This window comes from Rhinopithecus roxellana, chromosome 12 (assembly GCF_007565055.1).
Source record: "Rhinopithecus roxellana isolate Shanxi Qingling chromosome 12, ASM756505v1, whole genome shotgun sequence".
In the NCBI taxonomy this organism is placed as follows: Eukaryota; Metazoa; Chordata; class Mammalia; order Primates; family Cercopithecidae; genus Rhinopithecus; species Rhinopithecus roxellana.
This window is the reverse complement of record NC_044560.1, coordinates 113,637,581-113,652,673: the sequence shown is the minus strand read 5'-3', so window position 1 is coordinate 113,652,673 and position 15,093 is coordinate 113,637,581. Positions and strand designations below refer to the sequence as shown.

The following is a 15,093-nucleotide window of genomic DNA, read 5'->3' as shown; positions in this document are numbered from 1 at the left end:
CTTTTTCTCCCCTTTATCTTGCCCCATCCGGTTACCACCCAGCTTCCGGTTACCACCCAGCTTCCGGTTACCACCAATCTTGTCTCTGTCTTCATGAGATCCAATTTTATGGTTTCCACATATGAGTGAGAACATACGATATTTATCTTTCTATGCTTGGCTTATTTCACTGGACATAATGGTCTCCAGTTCCATCCATGTTGCTGCAAATAACAAGATTTCATGCTTTTTAATGGCTGAATACTATTCCATTGTATGTATGTACCATATTTTCTTTATTCATTTATCCACTGATGAGCACTTAGGTTGATTCATATCTTGACTATTGTGACTAGTGCCGCAATAAATGTGGGAGTGTAGATATCTTTGTGATACGCTGGTTTCCTTTCTTTTGGATATACACCCAGGAGTGGATCATATGGTAGTTCTATTTTTAGTTTTTTGTGGAATCTCCATACTGTTCTTCATAGTGGCTGTACTAATTTACATCCTCACCAACAGTGTACAAGAGTTCCCCTTTCTCCATATCCTTACTAGCATCTGTTATGCCAGACAGACTATTTATAAGTGAATTATATTTGTAGTTTAGGCCAGAGGTCAGCGGACTTTCTCGTAAACGACCACGGAGTAAATATTCTAGGCTTCATGGACCAAAAGGTCACTGTGAAAATCACTCAATTGCTATCATAACGTGAAGGTACCCACAGATGACACAGAACAGGCGTGGCTGTGTTCCAATAAAACTTTATTTCCAGGAACAGGTGGCTGGTGGGTTTGGTCCATGGGCTACAGTTTGCCGAACACTGGTTTAATGGATTGTAAGACACAGATGGGTATGGAAATGGAGGAAGATGGCAAATGGAAATGTGTTGGACATTTAATCAGAATTAGCATGTTGAAAGCATTGTTTGAGTATCTTCAAAATTGACAAAAAAAAAAAAAGCTTTTCTCAAGTACAATCCTGTAGCCTCTTCCCGCTGGACCAGGGTGAGGCTGGGGCCATAGAACCCAGGAGCAGGGTCCCCCAAGGACCACTTCCTCTGTGACTCCTGATGGGTGGAGGGTGGATGGGATGGGCAGGCCTTCCTCAAGCCTGAGCTTGCATATGGTCCACACTCAGTGGGCATCTGGGAAAGTGATCAGGGCCCCAGTGGCCCACCCAGCTCTGGGCAGGCAGCAGACGAGGTCAGACTGGGGTGGACAAATGATAAAATGACATCGTCAGGTTTAGGAGGGGACAGGTGGCGTCCCTGCAGCTGGAGGCCAAAAGGCAGGCCTCTGGCTCCGGGACGGGGTGTCAGAAACTGCTGTGCCCCACGTAGCTTTCTCGTGGATCATGTCTGTGCAGGTGCCTTGGGGCCTAAGAAAGAAGCAACGTTGGCTGCACAACAGGAAGGTCCCATTAGTGCCCGTCAATGTAGACCACGCTAATTAGTCACTTGGCTGGAGATGGAGCAGTCATATCTGGAACTTAGCCCTTCATGCCCCACAGGACTGTGAAAGTCAGGGGGTACCCATAGGGAAGATGTATTTTCTCCTCTCCTCCATGCCCATGGAAGCCCTCCAGGCTGAGTGTGTGTGTGTGTGTGTGTGTGTGTGTACACGTATGTGGACCCTGCAAATAGATGTGGCAGAGAAACAGTCACTAGCAGATGAGGACTCTGCTGTCTCCTCCTCCCAGCCTCACGGGGAGAATTCTGTCTGCCTCGCATTTCTAGAGTCAGGGTGATGACAAAAAGGAGGCAGAGCTCACGGGTCCAGGAAGAGGGGACGGGGTAACGCAGAGACCAGCAGAGTTACACTGCAGAGAAGAGAAGGGACCAGAAGGTGGGAGGGTCTGGGGAAGGTGGCTGATGGAGCCCAGAGGCTGGACATCAGGGAAGAGAGTGCCGGGAGAGGTTGGAGAGTGGGAGGAGAGGGGTATAGGTGGCATGACCAGTGGAATTCCTCTTGTTATCTTAGTGGGATTTGAAGATAGACTTAATTAGAGAGTGGTGGTTAGGTGGTATTTTTGTTTTTCTTTCTTTCTTTTTTGAGATAGAGTCTTGCTGTGTCACCCAGGCTGGAGTGCAGTGGTGTGATCTCTGCTCACTGCAACATCTGCCTCCCGAGTTCAAGCAATTCTCCCGTCTCAGTCTCCTGCGTAGCTGGGACTACAGGCACACACCACCACGCCCGGCTAGTTTTTGTATTTTTAGTAAAGACAGGTTTCATTACGTTGCCCAGGCTGATCTTGAACTCCTGCCTCTGCCTCCCAAAGTGCTAGGATTACAGTTAGGTGGTATTTTTCTGAAAGGGACCCCAGGGATGCCAAAGCCAGCCTGGGGGCCAGCCCCTGTGTGATCACAGGTGTGTGTGTGCATCTAGTACCCATGAGAAGGCACCTAGGTTTGCACATAGTGAGGCTGCAGCCAGCATCACCCCACCTTGAAAAACGGGGTTTGTAGACGGAGGGTGAAGGGCGCATTCATCCCCTTTGCCTGTGTCCTGGCCAGCGGTGGTCAGCCACAAGTGGATATTGCCCAGAGACCCTTTCCTTGGGTCTTGGTCCGGCTGTGGGAAGGGAAGTGGGAGAAATAACGTAGGAGAAAGCCTTCCTGCAGCCCCAAACGGAATTTCCTCCCCTGCTTGAAGTCAGATCCAATTCACACCCTCGCGCAGCCCGACGGCTGGCACTGGTTCTGTTTGATAACATCGCAGCAAACGGCCACCTTGTCTCTATTTTGGTTCTTGCTTTGCCACTTCTCTCTGCACCTTTCAAGAAGTGTTCCTTCCTTCTGGAAGGCTGGGGTGGCAAGCTCCCCCAGCTCCTTCCCATTTTGGTAAATTAAGGAACAAACGGTGCCAAATTGTTCTTGTCTGTTTTGCGAGATGATTCGTAACTGGCTTGTTTTCTTTTCCTCCATTGAGCGAATGCATTAAAACTAAAATTAAATCATTACCCGCAGCACAGACGACACACCCCCTCGTAATTACATCCTCTTAATGGGCATTTGAGAGCCCAGCTCATTTTAATGCTTGTTGGAAAACGTCTCAGACACATTTATTTATTTTTTTTTAGGTTTAAAGGTCAACAAGAATATCTTACCTTAATTTGACAAGTACACAAGAAATAATGCAAGAGTCGTTTATGTTCAGGTAATGCACAAAGAAATCTATAAATCAAGCTGAGGGAATATTAGATGATGCCATATCGGAACCCTCTGCCTTCATTCTCAGAAGAATCGATACCACAAAGAAAGCGCCGAAGACGTAGTGATCTATGCCCTTGTGTCGGGGGAAAAATATCAGCCGTTTTTACAGTCACTTCGTATCCTAAAACAACAGGGCCTGAGGAAAAGAATGAGAGTGGGCCTAACCCCGAATGAATGAGTCAGACAGCACATCTGACACTCGGTTGCGATTGTCTCTGCTGGAGAAAGAATGGTCCCAAGGTCCTTTCATCCCCATGACTCTGCCCCTTCTGCTATGGTATTTATTTGAGAGGCTGCCAGGAATGTTGAGATGGTGTGGAAGGGAATTAACTAAATTGCATCTATGTGATTGTTGCCAGGGGGTGGAGGCTTGTATAGCTTGGGGACCCTGGGTTTTCCATGCCATGCACACTGCCTAATACTCTGCCCTCCTTAGGAGAGCCTTCGTTGGCCTTCATCGTGGAGCTGGGGGAATGTACAACCTCCGCCATATAGGATATTGGGCTTGTCCGGAGATGTCTCAAATGGGAAGAGGTGTCTGGGCTTTGTGAGGGGGGAAAAATAGCCTCTGAGCAATCAGGGTTTGGAAAAATAGTGGAATCATCTTACCACCTATGGCAGAAGTGGTTGTGGAGAGCAGAAGTTCTCCAGGGAGGTGGAGGGGAGGAAGAACAGATCACGTGACCCTCTGGCAAGTATATGAGAATCTCTGGGGAGGGAAAGGAAGATTTGTAAGACTTGAATATTGAATAATTTGAGAGGCTTTTTTTGTGGGGTACTTCAAAATACAAAGTTATATTTTTGTAATCAAATGATAAAAATTAAGGCTTTTCATCTTTTTCCTGGTGGGTAGAGCTCTGCAGAATTTTGAATAAAAGAGAGTTGGAGATTCTGAAATTTTACTCCATGACACTCATGTTAAGACATACAGACTCTCTTGGCCGGGCGCGGTGGCTCAAGCCTGTAATCCCAGCACTTTGGGAGGCCGAGATGGGCGGATCACGAGGTCAGGAGATCGAGACCATCCTGGCTAACACTGTGAAACCCCGTCTCTACTAAAAAAATACAAAAAACTAGCCGGGCGAGGTGGCGGGCGCCTGTAGTCCCAGCTACTTGGGAGGCTGAGGCAGGAGAATGGCGTGAACCCGGGAGGCGGAGCTTGCAGTGAGCTGAGATCCGGCCACTGCACTCCAGCCCCGGCGACAGAGTGAGACTCCATCTCAAAAAAAAAAAAAACAAAAAAAGACATACAGACTCTCGTGTGTGTATGTCACCATTTATACTGTGGTTCCCATCACAGGTCAGAAACAAGCATTTTCTGTTTGAACATGAGGATATGCTTAGAGGAGGAAAGTTTGATTTTTGTATTTATAACAGAGTAGCACAAAAATGGGTCCATGAGCCTCAGGAAACGTATTTGTGTTGCATCCTTAGTTTTATCCTTTCCTAGAGTTGAAGTTGGTTCTAATACTATGAGAGCGAAATCAAAGGGCCCTCCCACCAAGCCGAGTCGTTCCCATCAGCCACAGGCACCAGTGCACGGCGCTCATGACCTTTTGTGCTAAACAAACCCACAGACACGCAAATGCATTCCTGCTTCTTGGAGCCCAGGTGTGGATGGATGCCTGACCTGCTCCATCACCCTTTGGCTGCTGGCCACAGAGTTCACATTGTCACAGAGTTCACATTGCCGTCTGCAAACCAAACGTGAGCATTAGGACTCTCGTTTTCGTTTTCTTTGTCCCGTTTGGGGGTAGCTAAAGATGATGGATTTATGTCTATTGCAAAGATGGCGGTGTGCACCTTCCTGGAGGTGCTGGCAAATTCCAGGCAGTGATGCCAAACCACTCTCGTGCCTTAAATAATGTTGGATCGAGATCATGTGAAATTTATTCTAAAACCTGTGGTTTTTATTTCTTCCTGCAAAGCTCCATTCTCTGCTTCACATGAGAGAAATTAGCAATGAAACACCTCGTCAGGATCCAAAACGCCTGCCACCCATCTGTGCAAAACCCTGGCAGTCCTCAAGGAGACAAATCCTCACCTTCCTGGAGAACTTCCATGAAACCTGCAGTGAGGGCAGCCAGACCTTAACTTAGCAAAGAAACTGTGAAGGCAGCCTGGAGCGTCAAACTATTAACTTAGTGAGAGTGGCAGGCTTCAAGTTTTGCAAAAGCCCAAATCTATTATTTGACTATTAGTTGCGATGAATGGATGATGAAGGGAACCAATGCAGGTATGCATGAGGCATGACCGAAAATGCTATCATCGAGGAAATGCTGTTTTCTTAAGCTTTGGTGACTAACTATAGAATTGATTATGTCTTGGAACTGGAGTCAAATTTTCTTCTAAGTGAGCCAAATTGGAAAATAATATTAAACTTCCATCAGGGGTGTTCCAGAAATGCCAAATTCAAGACAAGGATTGTGTCCGTTTCTATGTGTGTGAATACAAGGGGAAACTTTTCAGATATTTGCAGAATATACTCCATCATTTCCTGCCAAGCGTCAGCTTCTAGTATTTCGCCAAGTTTTTTAGAAGACTTCAACCTTGTTAGCAAAGTAATTAAGCAGAAAGAAAGAAAGAAAAAACCCCACAAAAACGAAAACAAAACCCCAATGCATTGAATGCCTTGCTGTTTTCCTGATTCTGTGAAGTTGAATGTCAGTGGATTAAATTGCACACTGGGTTCTTCTGATCTGAACTGAAATTGTCAAAGATGTTGGGTGAGTCTATGGGCTGAAGTTACCATGTTTTTAATCATCTGAGAAAAGACCAACTGCACCAAACTTTCAAAATGGATCATTCTGAATAGTGCTTGGCATACTCAGCAGACATGACTGAAATAGTTTTGCAGACACAGAGCATAAACGTAAAATACCGACCCCATCGCCTGTCCTGACACACACTAGCAGTGGTAGCCCAGGGCCAGCACAGGCTGCAGAGGCATGGTGCCAAGATCGGCCGCTCATTTCCCTTTCTTAATGAAGTGCTTACAGGCCAGTTTCTGGAAGCCCTTTCCAGGAGCATCACATTTTTCTGTGGGCCTGCCTGCAGCCTGAGCTCCTGAGACATTTCCTAAAGACCTCCATTAGAAGCTTCCACTGCTTCCCTCACTTGCAGGCGTTCAGCCTTTGCCAACATTAGGTTGATGGAATTGTCTGAGAGAGAGCATGTCGTGGGGCTCTGTTCATCTCCCCAAAGTAGTCACTGACATGAGTGACACTCTTGTATGCCAGGCACTGCTCCCTTATTGCCTATTTTGTCTTCATAATAACCTTGCAAAGTAGCCACAAGAGATTATTACTCCCATTTTGCAGATGAGGAAACTGAGGCATGAAGAGGTTAAGTAGCTTATGTAGCTGGTAAGTGGCGGAACCAGAGTCTGAACCCAGGCATCCTGGCAGCTCCAGCCTCCTTCTCCCAGTCATCACTATGTGTTCCATTGTTCTGTTTCCATTTCACTCACATATAATGAGCAGCTAAGTTTCCTGAGTTTCTGGATAGCAGCGGGGGCCCAGCTTGCCGAAAAGAGTGAATTACAGTTTTTACAAGATCCAGAATATCCACATCAGAAAAGCTCATGGCCGGCAAGTGTGATATCAACACACGTTGATATCACAGCATCAAAGTAAAAGCTATGTAATTTTCAATATCCAGACAAAGACTTCTCTTCAAAGCACCAATTTTCACATGAGAATAGTGGACAGATTTCCACATCCTGGCCCAAGATTTCTCACCAATCCTGTTGCTGTTGTCTCTTCCCAGGTCACACTGTTTCTGCCTGGCCTCTTCCTCAAGGCCAAGAGGGGTCCTGTCGAAGTCCAGGTCAGAGAGTGTCCTCCCTCTGCTCCTGTCTCATTCAGAGTCAAAGGCAAAATCACTGGCGTGGCCCACATCACTGCCCCCAATTGCTTCTCTGACCATATCTTCTTTCATGCTTCTTTATGTTTCTCCAGACACACTGGATATCAAGAATGCTGTCACCCCAGCGCCCTTGCACAGCCGATTCCCTCTATAACCCTTGGTTCACATGTTATCTTCTCAGTCAGGACTCCTCCCACATACTCGCCTTTGGCCTCAAGCCCTCCCAGTCCTTCTCCCCCTACTCTGTTTTTCTTCTGTCCTTGGTATTTCTCACCCTCTAAGGTTATATATAATCTGTCTCTCTCCTGGTTGGAGTGGAATTCTATGAGGGCAGGATCTTTGTTTTGTTCATGAATGGATCCCAGTTGCCTAGAATAGTGCCAGGCATGTAGTAGGTGCTCATTAAATATTCACCACATATGTGGTTTACCTCCAGAGGGGAGGAGGAGTGCAAAGGGAACCCCAAGTATTGGTAATTATTTTATTCTTTAAGCTTGGGTGATGAATGTGCTGGTTCTTCTTTATATTATTTACCTATATGTGTGTGTGTGTATGTGTATATATGTGTGTGCATATATATATACACATATGTATATTCTGTATATCTGAAATGTTTCATATTAAATTTTAAAAAATCAAACAGGGTCAAAAAGTAGAAGTGATGTATGCTTTATGTAAGTGGTGGAATCCTCTTCTCCATTGAAAGTATTTCTTTTTGTGTGTGTGTGTGTGTGTGTTTGGTGGGATAAAGAGTCTCACTCTGTTGCCCAGGCTGGAGTGCAGCAGCGCAATCTCAGCTCACAGCAACCTCTGCCTCCTGGGTTCAAGCAATCCTCCTGCCTCAGCCTCCCCAGAAGCTAGGATTACAGGCGCACACCACCACATCCAGCTGATTTTTGTATTTTTTTTTTGCAGAGATGGGGTTTCACCGTGTTGGCCAGGCTGGTCTCAAACTCCTGACCTCAAAGTGATCGAACTGCCTCGACCTCCCATAGTGCTGGGATTACAGATGTGAGCCCCTGTGCCTGGCCCCCCATCAAAAGTATTTTTTCATCTTTGTGTACCATCTCATGTCAGTGACAGAAAGTGCAAGTTCTTAGGCAGATGTGTTTGCAATGGGGAAGATGTGGAGAAACAGGAAGAGAAGCTGGGCAGGGGCTCTGACCGGCCGGGCAGTCGGGGCCCACATGACTGGAGGAGCTGACAGTCAAAGCAAGAGTGTTGAGGAATGATGAGAAACGAGGTGGAGAGTCAGCCAGGATGAGACAGCCCTGGGCCAGCTTCTGAGAGCAGGATGCTTGGCGTGGATGTCTGACCATCCTTGGCAGGGGAGCCTGCATCTCTGTTTGACAGAGGAGAGGAAGAAAGAGAAATAACATTTTCTGAGCCACCAAGAAGGAAGAGGCCTGAATGGGGAAGGGCTGAATTCAGGGACCTGGATGAAGACATCACGTGGGGTGATGCTGTGACTCAGGATGGACCCAGGCAGGAGGCACCCAGCTCCACACTCCCTGTGACCCCATGAGATCCCCCAAATCCTCAGAAGGAGAGCCACTTCCTGGATTGGCAGTCACCTCCGGTTTATGTATATAACCAGAAGGAGTAGGAGTCCAGGCCGTGTGGAAGCTCTGGCCCAGCCCAGGGTCATGTGGTCCATGGGCGAGGTGAACTGGCCAATGTCCGGGTGTCGTGGCTGGGAGGACACAGCTGGTCCTCGCGCCCGCCGAGCAGCTTCCCACACATCGATCAGTGCCTCTGGTGAGCATGACTCCTTCTGAGGAGTCCCATTGATCAGGCCAGATGGAAAACTAGTAGCTGTGATTGGGACGAGTGAATATTCATTTGGAAATGTCAATGAGTAACTGGAGATGATGCCTGCAGTGGACTTGTCTGGCAGGATCGATTCCAGACATGAGGTGAACCAGACGTTGGCGGGGACCGAAGGCGGGAGCCAGGGACCCTGGGTGGGGCAGGGGGAGTGGTGGAGGCCAGAGAATGTGTAGGACAGTGAGGTCAGACACATTTCCCTGCCTCCCCACCCCCAGTTCTGTGGCTCTCCTGTCTGTCTGGAGCTTTTGTCTTCAAGTGTGGCACTCCCTGCATAGTGGCCACCAGGCCTGAGGACATCTGTGTGTGTGGAAGGGGTTGAAATGGGTCTGCTGAACCTGCCTTCTTCCTGGGCATGCTGGGAGGAGGGGCTGCAAAAATGTCAAGCTGAAGGGGTCTCTGGGCTCTAGCTGAGACCCTTCTCCTACTTTTCTTTTTTTTTGGTTTTGAGACAGAGTCTCCCTCTGCCGCCCGGGCTGAAGTGCAGTGGCATGATCTTGTCTCACTGCCACCTCCACCTCCCGGTTTCCAGCGATTCTCCTGCCTCTGCCTCCCGGGTAGCTGGGAATACAGGCTCGCGCCACCATGTCTGGCTAATTTTTGTACTTTTTTTTTTTTTTTCGAGATGGAGTCTCGCTCTGTCGCCCAGGCAGGAGTGCAGTGGCCGGATCTCGGCTCACTGCAAGCTCCGTCTCCCGGGTTTACGCCATTCTCCTGCCTCAGTCTCCCGAGTAGCTGGGACTACAGGTGCCCACCACCTTGCCCGGCTAGTTTTTTGTATTTTTTTAGTAGAGACGGGGTTTCACTGTGTTAGCCAGGATGGTCTCGATCTCCTGACCTCGTGATCCGCCCGTCTCGGCCTCCCAAAGTGCTGGGATTACAGGCTTGAGCCACCGCGCCCAGCCTAATTTTTGTATTTTTAGTAGATGTGGGGTTTCGCCATATTGGCCAGGCTGGCCTCCCAAAGTGCTGGGATTATAGGCTTGAGCCACCGCGCCCAGCCTAATTTTTGTATTTTTAGTAGATGTGGGGTTTCGCCATGTTGGCCAGGCTGGTCTTGGACTCCTGACCTCACGTGATCTGCCCGTCTCAGCCTCCCAAAGTGTTTAGATTACAGGCATGAGCCACCGCACCTAGCCTCTTCTCCCCACTTTTGTCAGTAGATCCTAGCTGTGCACAAGTCAGGGTTGGGGCCAGGGGAGGCTAGGAGATTTTGGTTAGGGTCTCCTTGCACTAGGATGGAGGGATGGCGGGATTCAGCCACTTCAGTCCAGGAGCTCTGGCCCTGGCTGGAGGCCTCCTGGACAGAGGTGGGAAGACATCGCTGCTGGCCCGGGAGGCCAGGAGCCCTGTCAGCTTATTACCAGGTGCACTGTCACCTAGGTGTGGCCTGCTACTTCCCCCAGCCCCAATTAACCATCTGCAGGAGCTGCCGTCGGCATGGGGGAGGGGCTGGGTCCCGCTCCTCTGTGCAGACTGCTCAGCTAATGAGGGGGTCTGTGAAATTTTTAATTACGGCTCCCATGCCTGGCTTAATTATTTGCATATGGCTTTTACAAGTGGGAAGAGGACGATTGCATGCAGCGCAGCACTTCTCAGCCCCACGTTTGACTTTAATTAAAGGCAGAACCTGAGGTCTTTCCATCACTAATGATCGTGGAAAATTAGCTTCCAATCCCCAGGGGTCTCCAGAGTGATGCACCCTGAGGCGGAGAGTGGGTGGAGAGGGGATGGAGTAGGGAGAGGAGGGGGAGGCACAGATGGCAGATGGTCATGCTGGGCTGCTACTCCGGAGTACCCCCAACCCCAGGCCACCCTCCCACTGCCTTCCCTCCCGGCTGCCTGGACAAGAGAGCCTCACTTCCCTCTTCCAGGAAGCAGACCTGACCTTGGGCAGCAACTAGGAGGAAGCCCTGCAGAGCGAGACCCAGACAGAGCGAGACCCAGTGAAGGCTGCCAGGGTCATTCTCCCTTTGGCCAGGAGCTGGGTGTGTTCTGGCTGTGGCTGGACTGCTCCGGGCTGGTGGCCGCAGGCAGAGGAGTGGGAGTTTCTGAAATGAGTACACGTGTGTGCACACATGTCTACAGCATGTGCACACCCCGGCACACAGATACACAGGATGGAGCCATAGAGACACACCTGCATGGTCACACATGTGTGTGTACATATGTCCACTCAGGAGCAAAGGAGTGAATGTGTAGTGGGCCCTGGGGCCATCCCTGTGTCCCCATCCCTCTTGTCTCCTACTCACAGAGCTGGGAGGGGCTGACCCCAGGGCAGTTCCATCCCACTGTTTCCAGTAGCCAGGCCTGCACCACCCCCAGCACAGAGCATCCCCTCAGCCCCAGGCACACTGGGTCAGGAGGTTCTATTGGCTCAGGATCCAGGCACTTGTTCCCTGGTTACAGATGGGACTCCCTCCCTTCTACTGGACATAATGAGGATGCCTGTAGCTTGGACTATGGCTGTAGCCATTGAACCATGAAGGGAGCTCTCTGAGGATAAAACCCACCCCAAGGACAGAGCTGCAGAGCCACTAGCAGAGCCTTGGTCCCCAGTGACACTGTGGAGCCTCGATTTTCCTGATGAGCTGGTTTTTCTGTTTCTCGCCTCCAAAGACATCCTGGTCTAGGCAGGGTCTGTGTCCAGTGCGTGGTCTCACCCTGCACATGGTTGATGGCAACCACTGAACCACGCAAGAGCTGGTTTCCTGGCAACACCCCAGCCTCCTTCCTGCCCCATTGAGGAGGCTGCCCTGTAGGTCAGGGCTGAGCCTTCCTGGCGTAGGGACTGAAGTCAGTAGCCGGGGCCGCCATAACAAAGGCCACAGACTGGGTGGCTTGAACAACCATGTTTAAGTGCCATCTGGTCACAGAGCTGTAGGAACCAGCTTCTGACCGGCGAGACTGTAGCAGCCTCTCTTCCCAGAGGATTTTTCTCCCTCAGCTGATTTTGCACAAAAGTCCTTGAACTGGGAAGCATTGTTCTTATTCAGGGGTCGCCTGCCTTTCCCCAATCCAGGTTCCTGGGTTGGGGGAACTCGAGAGTGGCAGTCCAGCAGGATCATCTGTCTTTCCCCAATGTAGGCTCCTACTTGAGCCTCATGTCCATGCTGGATTTGGCCTGAGATCCACCCATTGCCCCCTCTTTCATCATAGGAGGCTGAAGCAGGAGGGTCACTTGAGTCCTCTTTCATCATAGAGGGGGCAATGGGTGGTAGACCTCAGGCCAAATCCAGCATAGACATAAGGCTCAAGTAAGTTTTTAAAGATGTGCATTGCTTGCCAATTTCAGAATCAGGAAATTTCAAGTTAAAAATCCAGGTTTCCAAATTGGAAGGTCTAAAGGTCTGCATTGCTACAAGGGTCATCAGATGTTTCATTTAAAAAATAATTTTGGGTCCAGTGTGGTGGCTTATGCCTATAATCCCAGCACTTTGTGAAGCTGAGGCAGGCAGATTGTTTGAGGCCAGGAGTTTGAGACCAGCCTGGCCAATACAGCAAAATCCCGTCTCTACTAAAAATACAAAAATTAGCCGGGTGTGATGGTGCATGCCTGTAGTCCCAGCTACTCAGGAGGCTGAGGCAGGAGAATCGCTTGAACCCGGGAGGCAGAGGTTGTAGTGAGCCAAGGTTATGCCACTGCATTCCAGCCTGGGTGACAGAGAGAGACTCCATCTCAATATAATAATAATATAATAATAATAATAATAATAATAATAATAACTTTTGCCCCAGTGTGATGGCTTATGCCTGTCATTCCAGCACTTTAGGAGGCTGAGGTGGAAGGATTACATAAGGCCAGGAGTTTAAGACTGGCCTGAGCAACATAGTGAGACCACATCTCTATAAAAATTTCTGAAAATTAGTTGGGGGTTATAGCATGTATCTGTGGTCCCAGCTACACAGGAGACTGAGGCAGGAGGACCACTTGAGCCCAGGAGTTTGAGGCTGCAGTGAGCCATGATCACACCACTGCACTCCAGCCCGGGTGACAGAGCGAGACCCAGACTCTTAAAAAAGAAAAAAAAAAAAAATCCAGGTTTCCAAATGGGAAGATCTGAAGGTCTCAGTCTGCTACCAAGGGTCATGAGATGAATCATTTGAAACATATATTTTATTATGAAAGTGTCATGTAGTTATTATACGAAATGAGCTGCTTCAAACAACTACTCACTAAAGACCAATGACTGACATTTTGAGTCCCACTATAAAAATGCCTGTCTTCCTTCCTCTTTAGAGCAATCACATAAGAAGTCAGGGCTCAAGCAACCCCTTGTGTGATCAGCCGGCAGGGGGGCACCGGGGCATGAGTGTGGGGTCTGTGTGGATGCTCTTTTGCTTTGAGATGGTCCCAGTTAGCCGAGTGCTGCCCACATCCCTGCCCCACCTGCCCCCGCCTGGGACAGATGCCACGGAGCCCCATGTACAGGGATCATAATGGCTTACAGCTCTTCTGCTTGTGTCCTTGAGGCTGAGTGATGAGGGCATGCGAAACCCAGGATGGTAGAAAAGAGGCTGCAGGCTTAGGGAGAGAAACCAGAGAAACCAGACTCCCTTGGATGTTGTTCAAGATAAGCGAATAATTCAGCAGAGCCATGTGGAAAGATGGTGAGACCTGCCGTGGAGGAGCAGGCACCCTGCAGAGAGGACTGGGATCCAGCAGCCTATTCCACCTGACCCAAGCCTCTTCCTCCACCCCAGGGCAGCATCCCACCACTGCAGGGATCTTCTCAGTTCCGTGATACCAGTCCACCAGGGACCTACTTAGTGGCTGGGAAAACAGAAGCTCAGATATATAACATGAGGATGACCAAAATCTCCCAGTGACAGCATTGAATGCTGAGTGCTGTCTCCCCTGTGCTACCCTCTCACAGGGTAGAAAAGCCATTAGTCTGTGGGAACACACAGGAGGGTGCCTCACTTGGCCCGGGGGCCATCAAGGAATGGTGAGAGATGAGACTGGGCACGGGAGGTCGGCAGAGGCAAGATATTCACAGATCTGGTGGACCATGCTGAGACATTTTAACTTGGGTCACTGGGCACCTGGGGGGCTCGGGAGTGACCACAGATGTGTTGCAAGGCAGGTGTCGAGATGGGGAGCTGTCCAGGCCACAGGTCCTGAATCAGAGCCGCACTGAGGGACTGGGAAAGAAAGACAGGACACATGTTCAGAAGGCCAGATCTGCACTTGAGTGTCAGGAGAGAGGGAGGAAATGTTAGGCTGGACCCACATTTCTGGCTTTCCAACACCCTGTGGGGAAAAAGAAGGGCACCAAGGGGTCACTAGGCTGGAGGAGACTTGGAACACAGGATGTTAGCTGGAAGGAGACCTTAGGCAGAGACTAATGGAGAAGGCAGGTTCCTGTCCCATGCACAGTCACTCATTAGTGCTTCCAGGTCATTTGAAGCGCCGGTCCCTTCCTGGTGGCCTGAAGGAGACCTGTTTTTCCACAGAGCATCCAGGATAGGGCCAAGAGACTTTTGTTCTGCCATATTCTTAGTCTTGAGCCTTCACATTGGAAGAGACCAGCCTGTTTTGAGATGAGCTCCAGGGAAAATCATGCTGGACTGGTAGAGGTCAAGACTGTGGGGGCTCACCTGTAAACCCAGTGCTTTGGAAGGCCAAGGTAGGAGGATTACTGGAGGCCAGGAGTTTGAGACCAGCCTGGGCAACATAGTGAGACCCCACTTCTACAAAAAATTAAACATTTAACCAGGCACTGTTAAATTGAGTAGTCCAAGCTACTCAAGAGGCTGAAGTGGGAGGATTGCTTGAGCCCAGAAGTTCGAGGCTGCAGTGAACCATGATTGCATCTCTGCACTCCATCCTGGGTGATAGAGTGAGACCCTGTCTCTAAAAAAATAAAAATAAGAAAAGATCTTGGAGGTTACCCTTTGGAAGCCAGCCTGCTTCCAAAGGGTGTGGCCATGCATGTGTGCTGAGTGGACCCCCAGAGCACAACCACTGGACTCTGTGTGACCCCAACCCAAAGGACCCAGCTGACTCCAGTGCAAGAGCTTCCTTTCACCTTCGTCATCCTCTTACTAGCTTCTCTTCATTCACCACACATTGCCCAAGCACCTGCTCTGTGCCAGGCACTATTGGCAGCTGGAAACATAAAGACAAGTCCTCTGGGGCCTCCTTGTGCCAGCCACAGGGAGAGATTCCCTGGAAGGCAGCCAAGCCTTCTTGCCATTCTGT

General features: G+C 49.6%; 1 protein-coding gene across 2 annotated transcripts in view; it reads left to right on the top strand.

The window, feature by feature from the left end:
- CHST8 (carbohydrate sulfotransferase 8) overlaps window positions 1–15,093 on the top strand; it is a 128,578-nt gene that overhangs the window by 42,205 nt on the left and 71,280 nt on the right. The window contains exon 2 of one of the 2 annotated variants that reach the window (XM_010359611.2): window positions 3,062–3,138. The exons of the other annotated variant lie outside the window; for it this stretch is intronic. The gene's annotated coding sequence lies outside the window, so the exon portion shown is untranslated. The remainder of the gene's footprint in view (window positions 1–3,061; window positions 3,139–15,093) is intronic. 2 annotated transcript variants of the gene reach the window in all.